Source organism: Plectrocnemia conspersa, unplaced genomic scaffold (assembly GCF_051122295.1).
Source record: "Plectrocnemia conspersa isolate PC_06_02 unplaced genomic scaffold, ASM5112229v1 ptg000003l, whole genome shotgun sequence".
NCBI lineage: Eukaryota > Metazoa > Arthropoda > Insecta > Trichoptera > Polycentropodidae > Plectrocnemia > Plectrocnemia conspersa.
Window position 1 is genome coordinate 21,855,961 of NW_028277167.1, and position 18,621 is coordinate 21,874,581.

The 18,621-nt window shown below is 29.5% G+C and overlaps 1 protein-coding gene and 1 non-coding gene across 3 annotated transcripts in view; one reads left to right on the forward strand and one right to left on the reverse strand.

The window, feature by feature from the left end:
• The window catches only part of LOC148236959 (matrix metalloproteinase-2-like), a 293,116-nt gene that overhangs the window by 26,767 nt on the left and 247,728 nt on the right, over positions 1-18,621 (forward strand). The gene's annotated exons all lie outside the window — the stretch shown is intronic.
• LOC148236960 (5S ribosomal RNA) lies at positions 16,730-16,848 on the reverse strand. The gene has a single exon (XR_015809233.1). It is a non-coding gene; the product is annotated as a 5S ribosomal RNA (ribosomal RNA).

Sequence of the window (18,621 nt, forward strand, 5' to 3'; positions counted from 1 at the left end):
TATTATAAAATCAGCATGCAGTCTAACATACATATATATTATTTATTTATCTTTATTATGAAAAAGTGCATATTTGTGTTATTTTCAAGTGTTATATTCTTAACTAAACAATCTTGAATTCTGAGCCGTCCAATTAACGAGGATTCACTGTACATACATATATCCTGACATGGTCACTTATATTTACTTGCTCGGTCACTGACTCTTTTTTTGAAGCTGTTTGCGTCGCCCTTTTATTTCATACCGCAGAATTGCAACGCGTAATTGGCGATGCAATACGGGGCTCGTCTGCGCCGGAAAGGGCGTTCACGGGTTTTAATTAAATAATTTGGAGACCACTGGCGTAAAAATGAAGTCTTTGTCGGACTTGGACGCGACGTTGATCCACGTCGACCATGACCATTCCACACACATGGCCTTTTGTGCATTGAGGGTGAAAAATAAAACAAACGCTGACTGATAACGAATGCGTTCATTATATTCTTTGACTTACGACCAGCGGTTGCCTAGAAAAGGGGTAGACAACCTCTTTAGTTTCTTGGGTCACATTCGACTTATATCGTTAGTCGGCGAGTAGCATGTACAAATAAGTAATATAGAGATATTTCACTTATAAACATAATATATAAGGACAATTTCTAAATAAAGTTACCCAAAGGGTAAAAATATTCACTAATCCACCTAGTTTCCCTTTTTTATTTATTTTTTATTTTGGGTCTACAATGAAAATTAACTACAATTGCATTGATCCAGTACTTCAATTTTACTTCGGATAATTAGATTACGGCTTTTATAGCCGCTGTTGGCTATTCGAAGCTTTGTTTTACTGCTCCCGCTCTATCCTGATTAACGGAGGTCAGCGCTAATTAAGAGTTGTAACTGTGAGTGCCATCGAACTTTTCCACCGAAAGGATAATTATATAATAATTATCATCATGTCTCGAGTGTTGAAATTTCGGCAAGGTTCTTCGCGAAATATTTTAATAATATGGAGTCGTTGCTTAATTTAACGAAGCAATCAATCTTACGCCACTTGATGAATTGAAGTGATATGTCGTTTGATACATAGCGAAACGACTCAATGACAACTGAGATGAGAGACATTAGGGTATCATTAATTATCAAACTCGCCGAAGTCCATTTTTAACTCACCACATACATAAGTTTTCTTAAAAATTGACGATGCGGCTTGTTTCATCGTATTGATTATTTTTCGCGAAAATTTCCTACTATATATTAATATTGTCTCTATAAGATTCACTGATTTTAGAAAATTTATGTTTTTATTTTGCATTTCGTTAATAAATCTTGTGGTCGAAGGTTTGAAAAGTTCGATGAAACTGGGCAACTTTTCTCAGCTTCCTAGTAAAGTTTATCGCGTAAAGTTTCGAGGAGTGCTTAATAAGGTCTACTAAAATTTTAATATCTTCTAAGGTATTTTTCTAAGAAAACACTAAGTGAGCTTTCGGTAATTCCAGCTTCCAGGTTTATTGATGAAATAATTGTTATAGTCACGAGCTGGCTGTGACTGGTGAAAGTCGATATTATCAGTGTGTTGACGAACCGCATGCTACTATTTGCTGTATGATAATGCCCTTATTACAAAGGCGGCTCATCTATTTACAAAGTTATATTAATTTAAAATAATATGAAGAAATCAAAGGTCTTACATTTACATATATTAATATAGTATTTTTATAATTGGTAATATAAATTTAAATAACATAATATCATAATTTTTTATAAAAATAATTTATTATCATTGAAAACAGTGCTATATTATAACATCAAAATAATAATAACATTTATAAAAGCAATTTTTGATAAAATAATTTTTTTAAGTATATGAAGTGATTAATTTTGACTTATGACTAACGTTAATGTGTGAATGACAGAAAGTTGTATTTTTGTAAAGGAAGTAAAAATTTATCAACCATAACTGACAATGACCCTAAGGTCAACTGAATCCTTTGTTTTTATTTTTAATGATATAAAAATGTTGATAGTGGCTCAAAATACTACTACTACTAAAAGAAATTTACTGCACATAAATTCATATAATTAATGGTTTATTTATTTTTGTAAATATTAGGATGACTTCATATAGTTATCTATAAACATTATGCTATTATTTTTATTGGTTAATGTTAGCTAAAAGCTTATTAAAAAGTATTGAAAAAATTAACAAGGGGTTTCACATACAAAACAATTATTTATTTCTATATTTATATGTTTTAATATATTTTACATATCTTATAATTTGTAAAGAATTTAATACAAAAATTACAATCGAAATATATGTATAAGTATATATTAGTTTTAAAACAAATAGTTTAGTAATATAATACTTAGTATCTAATCAAAGGTATTACTTTAATTTACTATAATATATATTAAACTTTTTATGACATATGAATTTATATAAAGAAAAATTGCCAAAAACATTTTGTGACTTAAGTTTTTTTAAATAATATTATTAACATCATGCCTTTTGATAAATAAGATTTTTATTAAAACAAATAAACTAACCTGACAATATATTTATTTTATTAAAATTATAACGTACGTTAACACAGTTTGAGAAACTGGCAAGCGCGCTGGCTCTGGCGCGATATGTTTATATTATGTTAATTCATTGATTAGTCAGTTAATTTATACACATTTGTTACGTATTTTTCTATAATTAGTTCCGTTGTTATTTATTTATAAATATTTTATATATTGCAGTTATAGTAAATTATAGAAGAAATCACTGATTCAGAACGTTTTATTGCTTTGTTTTATTTTACTATTTTTTTTGCATATTTGAAAATCTTTCTTTTATTAAATTTCGTTAATTTATATACATATTATTCGGCTTTTTTTTTTTTTTTTATATAAATTTTGAGGCTCTATATATTTTTATAAAATGATTATAAAATATTTTTCGTTATTTAGGGGGAGTAAAAAATACTAAATAAATATACTTTTTTAATTTATTATTTCTTCAGTTATATATGTAAATATATAACTATCTGGGATACCTCAAAACAGTAAAAGATCGACCGCCGTACATGTACGGCGATATCGCTCAAAGTGTTAAGTGCTGCGTTGCGTCGGTTTTCAATTAAAACATGTATGTCAGATTTATAAACACCCACAAACGAATATTTTTTTAAATATTGATATTGTATAATGCATGGTTGTGAATATATAATTTACAAAAACTTTTATATACAATTAGAAAATTGGTTCTGTAAAATTAAGTGAGTATAATTAAGTATTAGTATATTAAATCTTATGCTGTAATTTGACAGGCATAAGTCCAATTCGTTACAACGGAGTAAATCTGAACCAACTGGGTAAGTTTACCAGTCATAATGAATATGAACCATGTATTTATTAACCAGACAAAGTCTGGGAATCAAATATAATTATTTATAAATAAAATATAATTAATTGTAGATTAGTATGTGTAATATAATTTTTAATTAATAAATATCACTTATTACCTCGGGGCCAATTTAAAAAAGAATAATAATGCATTTTTATAATTAAAAATTCGAGTTTGCTGTCGTGACTCGAACCCGCGGCCTACGCTTGTATCAGTACTAGTGTTAGTTATATCTTATGAAAAGCTGTGGGTATCGAAGTATCTACATCTCTTACAACAGTAGAATAAATATAAACAGTAATATAAAGGCAGTGTAATGAACACGCACACTACACAATTTAAAGGTAATGAGTTACTTTTTTAGTTCACTTATTAAATTTATTACAATTTAATATGTGAAATAGATATTAAATATTATTATTATATATTAAATATGAATTATATACAAATTCAAATGTTTAAAAATAATATCGTATCACTTTGTTTAACGGTTTATATTAATAAACGTAAACAAAACAAAAATATTAAATTATAATTAATAAAAAATAAGTGGTTCTGACTGTCGACCAATGAAAAATCAGCATTTAAATATAAAACAAGATGGCCGGTAGCAACAGTTGTTATAACAATAATTTTCATTAATTTTTCGTGTGTGTTGTTCGAATTGACTGAATATAAATATTCGGACTGCAAATTAACTACAAGGTACGTTTTAACTATGAAAATAAAATGTATACGTGTTAGGATTATAATTATACACTTTATAAACTATATTATAAAACAATCTTTTTAATGAAATCATCAATTTTTTAGTTCCTGCGGTGCGTTCCGAGATTGAAAAGTGAGTTTTTTTCTTTGCAATAATCAAAATTATCATTGCTTCTGATATAACACACATGATTTGACTGAATATGATTATTCGAATTGCAAATATACCAGGTACGTTTTAACCGTGAACATGTCGATCAAACCATACAAATGCTAATTAAACGTATTTTTTATCTATTGGTATTTGGCGATACTATCTTTCGCGAGTCGCGTGATAGTGATTGTGATGCAGGCGATTATTTAGCTTAAAAAGTTTAGTTTCATTTCTGCGTAGATACATCTTATGCTCTTTTGGCTTCTAAAATGAACTATAAAAATCATGTACAATAATTAAAATCTAAATACAATATTCCCATAGAGAACTGATGGTATGATATAATAATTTGGCGAGGATTGCAGTATTTTAATTTTTAATTTAATTTTATAATTGTCCTAAAATGTCAGTCATAGGCGCTTGACTTTTTGATTTTTACATTTTTTGTACCATATAGTGATAATATTTAGAGTAGTAAGTGAGTTGTTGTATACTCCAAGGTATTTAAACAAAATAAATTAAGACCATTATTGCATCAAAAAACTCGCAATACATCAACCAATGTCCAGCTTATAAACATGTATATTTAAAAATTTTATATTTTGTCATAGCTTCGCCATCGCCAAATTTTGTAAAAGTAAAATATATTTTCATCGTGGCTGCGCATCAAAAATATTGCACACGCAGCAATTTCATTTGTTTAATATTATCACTGTAACGTGGTCATTAATTCACGATTCCGCATGGTCATTTCAAGTGATTTGCAGCCTGTGTTTAATAGGTTTTATCTCGTTCTTCCACGTTGTTAAAGGTGCATAATAAATTGTACAGTCAGGTACACCTGTCAAAAGTGTGCTTATCAAATTTTGCTCTGTCCACTGTATAATACAACACGCGGAATACACTGCATAAATTCTCTTTATTGTATCGCGCTGAGATTTTGCAAGGCTATATGTCGCGCATACATCATTAGTATATAATTTATTTTACACCCCAACTTATCGATTGACCTTTTTATTAAACAAATCTTAGGAATTCCATTTTTATTAATATATAAATCTATGCTATTTATACAACACATTTTGCTTCTAAGAACGAAAATACATTATGTTACCCATTTTTTGCACATCAGACACCAGTCAAGTTTTTGATTTGAAGAGGGTCTAAGGACGTTCTATGTATATTATAATAAGGTCCGTGGAATTGGATAAAAAATATAAAATTGAGAATCTTTGCATTTGTTTCAAAGTCGCAAGGTCAGAATATGGGTGGAGGTGTCTGTGGTCTTCCAGACTCGATACGCGAGACCTTGACGTCGTTAAGCCGTTATTTATCAAATGTTAAGAAGCGGTAGTGAGATGTATGATCTTATCTTGAGTATGTTCATTTGAGCGTACAGATGTCGCGTGTTGGTATAGCAGACAACTATGTATGTACATATTATATATGAGTCATGATTTTTTGGGATAAGAAAACCATGTGTTGTGTCGTGGGTGACTATGGAGTTTTTTCTATGATAGATTATCGTCTCGGGGTGAGCTTTAAATATACCTGAGTGCATTTGAGCTATTTTAAGTGTTACTTTAAATGTTCATATAGTAATACTGGTTTACTACATAAAAGTTATACAATTTTATAACTACATGACGATAATAATAAACGCAAATCGTACATCATATCGCTCTAATGCTGTAAAATCAATGATAATCGATCTATAATAATCATTAATTTATTTCTTAGAATTTGGTAAAATTTTAGTTATTTTAAAACAATAGACTTATACATAAATATAGAGTAATTTTAAAAGTTTGACCTCTGTATTTGTCAGAATTTTTACCAATAGCAATGATACATTAGTTTGTAACTATTTAAGTAATTGTCATTTACAGTTGCTTTCAAGGTAAAACTACAAAAGGAATTGACTTATATATTTTACTGAAAAGTCATGGTATTTTATCAGTGTACCATATTTTACATATATAATTTCATGTCTATCATATAACCAGTGGCGTACTAAAAGAGGGGTAGAGTAGCATATGTTCCCAAGCGCCTAATACTTTTGAAAGAAATCAATAATTTTTATATCACTGTTTTTTTAATCTATGATATTTTATCTCAATATTTACAATTTACAACTTGTATTACAACAATTTCCGAATCTATGCATTTCTCTCTAAATTCTTCAGATGATTATAGTATCAATAGCCAGCTGTAAGCGTTTTTTCATCAAATTTGTTACTGTGAAGTCAAGAAAAATCTATCAATAAGATTTATTAAACTACAATATAATTAAAAAAATTCTAAATTAATAGTATGTTTGTCAAATTTTCTTATTTTTTTTTTATAATTTAATTAATATATTTTTTAATTGGTTTATATCATATATACACCCATAATATTTTTATGTATTTATTTTTATTAGTCTATTGTTATAAAATGTTTCTTCCTTTTATTTTCGTATAGGTGATTTTTTGATATTCCTAATATTCATAATTATGGTCACATTGTATACTCACCTTCTTATATTTTTTGATTGATGTACTATACATATGGTTTTTAAGTTTTTTTTTGTTATTTGTACTTTTTTGTATTTCTATTTTAATATGAATTTATTAAGTTATTTCAACTTGATCTATCTTGGTACATAGTTAGATTTTTGTATTAATTAATTTATACATATGTCAATGACAATATGTTTTCATTTTAAAGGCTATTCACTTCTCTTCGATGTGTTGTTTTTTTTGATGCCTTCTATATTATTGCAATCGTTATTTTTTAATTTCTTATTTATACTCTTTTATATCGCTTTCCTTCTGTATTTTATTTAGTACTCTCTTGTAAAGAGTTACGAATTTAAATGCTGACCTGATCAATGTATACTTTATAATTATTATATTTTTTTTATAAAATATGAATTATAATGTTACAGAATCTAACTAGTTCAAGTTGTAATTTTGGATTTTATTTAAAATCATTTAAATTCATACTAAAATTTGATGTATTTGAAAATTATTGAATAAAAAAAAGGATATTTTTTAGTTTGATTATCTCTTGAATATCTTACAACAGCACCAACTGAATTATATAAATTTAATGTTTTTATAGATTGTATTATCGGTAATTTGACAATTGCAGTAAAAAAATAAATAATACATTCAGTTTCATGTGTTTATTCCTAAAAGAAAATATAGAAAAAACAGTCTTGAATCTATCCCGAAAATATTTTTAAAATATGTCATTTCAGTAAAATCATATCAGAATACATTTTCACCAGTAGATATATATTTTTAACAGTGAAAATGTGAATTATCTGGCAGATGCTAGTACAATTTTATAATTTCAACTTTTTAATATGTAGTAATATATATTTATATTTACATAGTAATGAAAAATCTAAAACTTATTATAGTTTTAGAATTTTTATTAGGGCAAGTCCAAAATACGAACTAAGCCAACCAATTTCTTAGGGTAAAATAAGCGAAAAAATGAATACAGACAAACATCGCATCTCACATATTGCTCTACAGTTAGTCTGCATTTCGATTACACTATGTTTTAAAATATAATAGCTATCCTTACCAATATTACTATAGACTTCTAATATTAGAGGGCTAATTAAAATATGTTCAAACCGAATTTTGGTCAATAGGAGAGCGCAAAAACAATTATCACTTCTCGGAAGGCAAAAATTCACATCAAAAGCAATAAAATCGTGCCAGCGCCATCGCAGTGGGAACGCTCGGTAACGAGCGTTCCCACTGTGACGGCGATGGCACGATTTTATTGCTTTTGACGTGAATTTTTGACTTCTGAGAAGGGATAATTGTTTTTTGCGCTCTTCTATTGGTCAAAATTTGGTTTAGATGTGCTTCATTCAATTCTCACCTGTTCTATTTTATAAAAAGTCTTAATGTAAACGATACTTTTGACTGGAAATTTAATATTTGGCAACACTGAGCACTAAAGAAAACACGACTAATATTATGAGTGAATATTTTAAATATTTTTTATTGCCCAATTAAAATATTTCGCATAAAATATTACTTTAGAAAATATATCGCAACGGTGGCAAGTTTTTATATTTAATTGTAGCATATAAAGAGTTAACTCGTACATATTATTATTTATTCAATAAATTATATTACTTTGTTAAAAAAATATATAAAATGCAATTTTTGTCATGAGGCTCGGAATCATTGTTTTCCCAGAGCCCGGGTTTGCTCATGGCGGTCCTGACTATATATGTACATATATCTCATAATCTTATCAAAGTTTTGATAGTTTAATTAATTTTCTAGATCTCTAAACAACACTATATTCACACAAATAGATCGGTTCACGAAAACACACCGCATATCAAATTAATCTTCATTTATCACACCAAAAGATCGATCTGTCTTCAGCGTTGGTTCTATATCCATTCATCTAGATTTTCGGGCGGTCTGCCGCAAGCATAATCACTCTTAATCCCTAGCATTGTTGAGACCCGCCAGTGTCAAGTCTGTTACTCTGAAATCCGCCCAATTTTATAATTCGTCGATTTATATTCGCTACGATGCACATGTGTATGTTTATTCCTTTAGTCGTGGGTCGTTACTTCGTCTGTCTCTTTGTGAAGCATTTCGGATCAAATTCAGATTCAGGGATCGTTCACCTTGCCTTAAGTCTATGCTAAATAATCAAAGTTATGGGCAAGAGTACTGTATTTGTATCTGGATTGTTGTAAGATGCGTAACATTGCTAAGAATGGCGTCGATAATAATTCGACTGCGATCGCTTCCTCTGTTACTATACCTAATGAATAGAGCGTCAACGCTCTCAAGCTTCCTTCTGTTTTGAGGCGTATAAGTGCTTTGGATAATGGAAGAAGCATTTATCTTTGAAGTATATTCCTGTCACTTTAAACGAATATTCTCATAATTTATTTATCAATGTCTGCACAACAAACCGAGTTACATTGCGCAGTATTTGTATGTTAAGCTTTCAGCTTAAAAAAATGTGAAACTTACACTAGCATTCAAACTTGCATGGAAAATTGCCAATTAGATTCTTAGAAAAAAAATCTTATTTTTCTAATAATCTGAAGAGTCATTGATTTGAATTGGCACATGAAAATATAGTTTAAAAAAATGTTTCTGTCAGTTGGTCAATTTTTATTAAATTATATTTAAGCTGACAAATCTGTATCAAGTGTAGGAATTAAACAGATTAATACAGCATCTAGTGAAGGGAACGGGACACTGATAAGTACCCTTGAATCTGATTAAGGTAGGCAGTTGTTAAGTGTGGGTTCAAACGTAGAAACGTCTCGTTAAATTTATCTCGGTTAAAATGTTTAATAATTCAATAATTCAAAGACCGATAAGGCTTATCGTTGTATAATTAATTTACGCTATAAATAGTAAACTACTTTTAAGTTGAATGAGTATTGTATTATTACGGATAGGTGAATGAACGATCATTCATAAAAATAAAATGTAATCAATGAATTGTTTTTGTTTACTAAAATTCCATAGTAGCAAGATCACATTCATAGTTTTTTGTGTAGTATTAATTGGTTCAATATTTCCTATAAATTGTAATAATATTTGTATTAAAGTATTATTATGCTTTTATTTATTGATTTCGTTCTTATCATTTGAATGCATTAGAGAAGTATTTTATGATTGTAATTATTATACAGTAATATAAAACATATTATTCAACAACCTTTATTATTATGAATTATAACCATGATATTATAGTTTATTATTATGTTTGGTAATAAATGTAATGCAGTTATTAGTATTGTAATATATAACAAAATTTATTATCCTTTTAGTGTTATTACCATTATCGCTTGTTCTAAACAAGTTTCTCAATTAGTCAAACATGTTGTTGAATGTACAATTATATATTACTTATTTTAAAATATAATAAAAATCCTACTTAGTTGCATCTCTTCTAGCGGCTACTGCATTTTCGCATAATTATTTGACTTCATTGACCAACCTTAACCCACTTTTGAACATTTTGACGATAAGTGGTATCTTGGTTGACTTTCAGCTTCATAATTGCGTTTATAGTGCTCTAGTAAATGGCGTAATATGGCAAAACACCGAATCAAAACAACTTTCACACGCTGCAATTCATGCATTCTAAAATAATTGTATAAGTTTATTAATATAATATTGTATAATTTTTTTTATATTTTTGTATGTATATATTACATTTATCAGATGAAAACAGAACAATACTAGCCCACAGTGTAAGGTAGATAATTGTGCTTATGAGTGAACTATCCAAAGTATTAGATCGTTTCTTATGAAATGGCTGATTTTTTCAATGATATATAAAATGCAATATTTTTTTAACTATAGTTTTATTAATCAAAATATGCACAGAAATAGTCTTTTACCAACAATTTAAGAATAAATAATTCCTTTTAATATTATTTTTTATAAGTTATGCAGTTTTTTTTATTGATTATTGAATTTTGTATTTATGATAAATAAGCATTTGTGTTTAAAAATGTAAATCTATTTTGGAAAGGTCAGAAGAATATAGGGGATGAGGAAAAAATCTTAATCAAAATTAGTTTTACAATAAATGGTAGGTGAAGTATTGTAGGTGAATATATACAAAAAATCGAGATTTGAAACTTTTTCTTTGAAGATATTAAATACATATAATAAATAACCAGCAGATTAAATTTCAAATTAAGTTGTCGACATTTATGATAAATTATCCGTCCGTATATTAATGCATATTTCATGCTTCAAATAATCTTCCTTACATTCAGGTACTTCTAAAAATACTTTATACGCTGATCCTTTATTGTGTTGTCAACGCGTATTAATAGGCGACTATATACAAAAAAGCTTTTTGTCTCATTTATTACTTCACTTTTATTTATTACATTATAAAAAAAAAAATTTTTGTCGTTATTGCCAAACAAAATATTCCTATATTACTCATTATTTTTTGTCAGTTACGACAATCTGAAAGAAGTGCGTATACTACCATAAATCTGTTTGTTTAAAATGCTACATTTTTTATATGATTTATTAATTTAATTTGATTATTGCACATTTAATATTTATTTTTGAATATCTCATTAAATAAAATATACAAATTTGAAAAAAATCATTACTACCGGTACTTTATTTTGTAGTACCGGTAGTGTTAAAGGCCGATTTTTGTCGTAATACTGGTATTACCAGGGTATCGAATTGTTATTCAGCGCTATTTATCACGATTAAAGACGGAATAACGTAGTCCGTAATATCTCTGAGGTTGCGGGTTCGAGCCCCGGCAGCAACACTCGAATTTTCATTCATAAAAATTCGCTATTATTAAAAAAAAACGGGCCTAGCTGCAGTGAAATCTATTGATTATAAATTGTATAGCACATACTAATTACAATGAAAGACTTAATAAAAATAAATAAATTTGGTGTTTTATAGTTAATTTGAGAAAAGTTCGCTTTTTTGGATGTAGGCTTGTTTTGGAGCATGTTAAAACACGATTCAAACCGAGCTTTTAAAGCATGTTTTATTATTTTAACTTTTTAATAAAAAAGCTCTTTTAAATTTAACTTTTAAGCAAGATAAAAAAGCTCCAAAAACATTTTCTATAACCATTGTAATCGTAATGATTATCTTCAAGTGTGGTTTTTAATTATTTATGAGAAATAATAAAGAACAGAATTAAAATGTTGCTGTTTTCGCCTTTAATTCAGTTCTTGCGGTACCCAACTGTTCATTTTACAATTTTTTTATGTCATCCATATGTAATGAAACGATTGGAAGAGAAGCCGTTGAGTCTGCTGCAATTGTCCAAACAGTTCTTTGTGATTAGTTTTACAAAAGTTAATTAATTTTCGTTATTTTACGGAGCTTATTTTCACAGTACTAAATTTCTCGAACTAACCTCTGACAGTTCTCTGACTAAAAGTACCTTCGCCAAATTTCAAATTAATATTTCTCATGCCCTGCGTCGCATTGTTTGAGATTAATTCGTAAAAAATAGAATAAACATCTTTTATCGACGCCATAATGAACAGAAATTCATAAAATTACAAAATAGTCTGATTTCTTTGTTGCTATATTAAGCATATGTATTAACCTTGACCTTTCCCAGACAATATAATTGAACAATCAGGCTTTAAAAAGCTGAATCTGTGATAACGACGGCGGTACACGATTCTCATTGTAAATACAATTAAATAAATTATGCAAAGCAATAAGGAAATATGAATTTTCATACCTATCAGTAATTAGGCACTATACCTCTTTTAGTTTATGCAACCGAACATGCGCACTTGTCTTTAGCATTTCAAGTGACTGAATAAAAATATATCTGGATGTAACACATAAAAAAGTTAAATACTGACATGCATATGGAGCTAAGACATATCAATTAATTCAGTGTTGTAGAATTTATTTCGTCTATAATTTGATGATCAGGAATTAGCTTGTTTTCGTATAGTAATAGTATTTGCTATTCGAGAGATTTAAAAAAAGTATTATAGCAAACTAATTATAGTTATATCTCTATACGAACATTTCTCCAAATGAAATTTGTTTCTACAATATTTCTTTCGGGTGGTACATTTAATAAAATGCTAAATATACTATTTATTCATAGTATAAGTAAACAGAGATGTACTAGAATACTATGCTCGATGAATACGTATGAGATTGAAACTCATTCTGCATGCATTTCAGATGAATGAGATTAAAAAACAATGTTGCAACGAGAGATTGATTCAGGATATGAATGCTCAGAGAAGCAGAGGAGAGTACAGATGAGTGTAATATCCACATATGCATGTATGTACATGTTTACACACACATATCCAACAGTGCCATTATAGTATTGTCAGATAGGATATCGCTCCTGGTCAGCGAGAGTCGTCGACACAGTATAACAAATATTTTCACCGGATGCTTTCGCCAGAGGTATCCAACTCCTGAAGTCTAAGGGCCATGCATGCAGTGCGTTCTCACATAAACTTGTCGCAGAACATGTTCGAGTCTTTTGGAAGTTTCGATTTATTTTCGCAGTACTGGTCGCGTGTAAAACGCGATACTTTACTGCCTACATAATACGACCGACAACACACCGGTACCAGCCGACCTTGGTCGGGAAAATATGGAGGTTCGCTGCTTTAAAATTAAATTGCGCCCCATCCTTGCACAGGACATGATTTATTTATTCATTACGGCGGGAGTTTCACGTTAAATTTTAATTCACGATAGCGACCGATAGTAAAGGTTCAGTGCTGTATTAATAATGTTTTAAAAGAATTCATCACGCGGTTAACTGCTGATGAAGTGGAAGTTGCTTTAACTAAAAAATGAAAAGCTGTGAGGTAAAATCGAGTCCTCCCACATTTTGTAACTAGAGAAAGGTGCGAGTCACAAAGACGTCAATATTCTCACTTACATACCTTGCACGTAACTGTTGTGTAAAAAGTGTATGCGAATATGATGTTAATTAATACTGAACTATATTATTTTGTATCGAAAATGTTGAATATAATTTCTGTATGATAAAATTTGATGACCTTATAATTATTTTCTTCTGAGCTTTTTTTGTATTTTATGATAATATACGTTCATATACAAATATTTTTATAACATAATGCTGATATTTATTTTCAAGAATACTTATAATAACTGTCTGTTTTTGTAAAAAAAAGTTATTAGTATCTTCACAGGGGACTAGTAAAACCTTTACAGTAATTACATTGCGCTCCTTGATCCACGGATCATTTATCAAAAACCCTTCCTAATTATGAATTTAAATATAAAAGTAAAATTTATGTATTTTAATTAGTTTCAAATGCAATTAATAAAGGTGCATAAGTAAAAAAATATATATTTTTATCTTTCACACAGGGTACAGGGTATTTCTTTGGTACAGTTTTCAGCTCATTTAGCGATTTTGCCTTTATCTAATGTATGTATAGTCGCAAATCGTGATCCTTACAATGCAGTGGCGTAGCTATGGTATGTGCCGCCCAGGGCGATCCTTAAAATTGCCGCCCCCCCCATACATTTTTTCAGGGTCATAAAATCAGCATTTCTTAAAATAATAAATTGGTTATTATTAAGCTCTTGTTATTCGTGGATTTATATTTGTTTTAGTGCATTCAGGGTTAAGAACCATACTAGACGATCTCATCGCGAATATGCCGCCCCCAAGCAAGTGCCGCCCGGGGCGGCCCGCCCCCTCCGCCCCCCCATAGATACGCCACTGTTATAATGTTATCTCTATCTGCGTAAACAGTAAAAAATATCTGGTAAATCTGGGGAATATGTTACATTATCATGGTGCAAAATACAAGAGTTGTGTATATACCATTCTAGTCGTTTTCTTCGGATTTTCTCACAAAGATTATACCGCTATAATCAAATAACACCGTAAGAAGGACTTTACCTTATGATTATACTTGACGTGCTTTTTTTAATTTGGATTTTCAGTGTGCTTTTCTCGATGTCGTAAGGATGCACCGATAAATATTTATCAGCTATGATGAGTTGGAGTAGTTCTGCAATTTCTTCAACATATGTCAATTATAAATGTTCTACAGATGCTTTATTATTATAAATATATCAGAGACTGGCATAAATATATCAGAATTTCGCATTTCATTCCAATTCTAATTCATTTTCTCTGATTTAATTGTATATTCTACACATCTGACAATTTAGTTAAGAACAGTCAAATTATTGGTTAAAAATAACTATTACGAATCATCATTTATTTATGAATTTTAACCGTTATGTGGCGCATTTAATAGTAGTCCAACTCAATATTCTACACGTACGTATATTCTAAAAAAAATATGCTTCAGTCTAGTGATCCATCGTCGTATCTCTTCATCATAACTTCTATTTTTAGCTCGTTTCTGGTGTGAAAATTAGTTGCGACGTTGCGTGTCCCATCAGCTGCTCTCAGCCGATCAATTATGCAATTAGCGACATTGACGATCCCTGGCATTGTTGAATTATTGCCATTGCCCATCTCGGCGAGTACCGATCCGGTCTTGACTAAATGTGTAGATCCGAACCATATACGCAAGCTTGCTTAAAACTTCTTTTTTATGTATCCCTTTCGTTCTCATCTGAGGACCTTACACGTAAACGATGATTTATTATTTAATAATATTGAATAAGAATCAACGATCACAACGTGTCGCTTCGGGTGATTTATGCTTTATGATGAATCATCGTTGTGCGACCGACCGGATGGTTGGCGAGTCCTGGTTTTGCGAATGCACCGGACGTTGTAGAATTTCACACAAGGCAGGAAATAAAGTTTCGCCGAGGTATATGTTGCAGTCATCTTTTGAAATAGAATGGAACCTGTTGATGCACAGTGTTTTGTAATGCAATACATTTTTCTTCTCCCTCCGTGCTAAGAATAGTGGATTCTGGTTAATGTCAAAGATTTTGGATTCTGCGGTTTTATTTATGGTTGAGCGAGATAGTTATATATTAAGAGTGAAATGTAAAGAAAGAATGTTCCTTTATAAAGTTAATTAATCGGAGCCAAGAACCAGAGGATATATTGAATCTACTATGTTTGCTTTTTTTATTTCTATATGTTATATAGAGATAATAAATTATGATATAGTATTTAACATAGCTTAGGCATAGCAAAAGTATTAAAATAAAGATGTTTTTTTATGTTATTTCATATATTTTTACTAAATTATTTTTATCCTTCAGCGCATATAAAAGCTACAAAAAATTGCCAATGCGAAAAGTTAAATCATAACTTAATTTAAATATGATTTGTTTATTGGCATGGAAAATGCAAGGCAATGCAATTGAAGCAACTTAAAACGAAGAGAGGGAGGGTTATTTAAATACTAAATAGTAAGCTGTGGAATAAACTCTACCTCTATTTTACTTCCTAGATCAAATAAGCAACTGTTGGGGCTTCAATATAATGGCCTTCTAAAAATCTATAAAAACCAAGGGGCATTGCCAAATAAAACATGAGTGAAATTGTCTTGATCTTAGGCTCACCTTGAATACGGTTTCTTTTGCCATTGTCGGGTGGATTATCGCCTAAAAATTGTCATTGGTTTAATTTATCAAAGCTAGCGAAAAAGTTAAATCTGAGTGGTCAAATCATGACAGACTGATTTAATCACACATAATATGACGTTATATTGGGTTGTGCTTGGCATGTGCTTTTTGGTCGTGTATGTATACGTGTGCGTGTGTGAGTCTATATTCACGTGTTTGTACGGCGCTATTGCATACACCAGATAATTCGGACATTGATATTTTTATTCATATCCTATTATTTATAATACTATGAAAACAGTGTGTTTTTTTATATTTATTGCAAATATATTGATCTTTATCACCATAACTTTTTGGTTTTTAAATTGTAGTGAACATTTAAAAAAAATCTCTAGATTTTAAATAAGAAGAAACCGTGCGTTACGGAACTAAATTTATAAAGTTTAAATTAAAATAATAAAAGGAAGTGGCCAACGACACCCGGTGTTCCCAAGCGGTCACCCATCCAAGTACTGACCAGGCCCAATGCTGCTTAACTTCGGTGATCGGACGAGAACCGGTGTATTCAGCATGGTATGGCCGTTGGCAACAGTATTTACTAAAATATAAAACAGATTGTTGAACAATTTATTATTAAAATATACAAAAAAGACTGATCTCAAGACAATAAACATTTGACTTTCAAAATAATTTTAATTAATACACATATTTTCGAAAATATGAGCGGCAAATCTTTCTTCTTTTGAAAAAATAAATTTAGGAAAACATATTTTTTGACATAATATCATCTTTGATCGACTGCTTTTGGATGCCTCCTATTTTTTGTACCAGTGTTCAGAGTACCACTCGCCAATTTATTTCAATAAAATATGTTACTTATTATGTTTTGATAGTTATGACTATCCGAAAGACCTTTATGAGAAAGCAGTTTGTAGAATTTTTTTAATCTGTTTGTTTAAACTCCAACATAATATTTTTAAAAACAGATTTATATAATTTATTGATTGTGATATTTATGTAATTAAGGTGTGGTTTATTTATATTATTTTAAATGATGCACATTTAATATTTATTTTTGAATATCTGATAAATAAAATTATTGAGACTTACTTATTGCTTATATTTAATAGCTATATTAAGTGAAACATATTCCATGGACTATTTGGGTAAATATGTTTCTGAATAGAGATACAAATGTACAAATAGTAAAAATAATTTTGCGTATGTAATACCTGCTTTTGTTTTCACTTCGCCAGCCATCCCTATCATAAAAAAGGGACCGATACGCTGTGACGGCGCGTTCATTTCATTGCTACATAGCAGAATTACTGGGAACTGCTATGTACCGTTAGACTTACGTATTCCTTTTTTGTTGACATTTGTTTAAATTTTAAAACTTTGCGCTGATATATAAGTTGTTAGAATTTTTTTCACAGTGGAACTATAAGGGATAATATTATTTTACTTTGATATCCTTCTCAGATAAAACTATCCCCTACAATGAGCATCATTTTATTCTCCACTTCTGCTTTCAAACTATATGGGCATCGTCGTTTTCGTAGTTTCAGCAAATAATATGTACAGATTTAAAATATATATATTTTCGGAACTACTGGTAATTTATTTTGTAATACCGGCAGTACCGAATGTCAATTTTTGCCCTAATACCTAAACCAATGACAAACATTATTGAAGACCTTCTCAAAATCTACTTGAAATAATATAATATTAGCGGCACTTAAAAAACGCTTTTACAAAATAATTTTATAAAATATTGTATGTTCGAATAACGATAGAAACAAGTCAGTAATTTTTGTGTTTAAGTAGGCACATCTGCTTTGTATCTCATTTTTTTAAAAAACACTTTCTTAACTAAACCTATTTTTAAGCGCTCTCCCGGTTATCCGTTTATAATATTTTAAAATTTTTTAAACCAGTCGTTTGCGAAGTAGTATCAGATTCTTCAATTGTAGTAAATATATTCGACATCCTGTTGTTGTCACAATTTTCATTCATTCTTTCAAGGTCTAAAGAATCCAGCGATGGTGTCTATGTTTATTATTACAACGTAAAATAGGTTCCGTTCTCATGTCTTGTGTGTCCAAATATTAATCTCAAGATTGTTCTATCGAAGCCAAAAATTGACGTACATAGCATATTTCAAAGCTATATATGATCAAAGTAGATACGCATCTTAAAACCTAGCAAGTTTTTTATTGGTTTATGAATTTTTATACTAGATTGTAAAATTAATATTATTTTATACATTTTCATTAGCTTACAAAATACATATCTGTATTGTGATTAAAGTGAACCTTATGAATTAAATATGACTATTTAAAATCAGTATAGAGATCGTG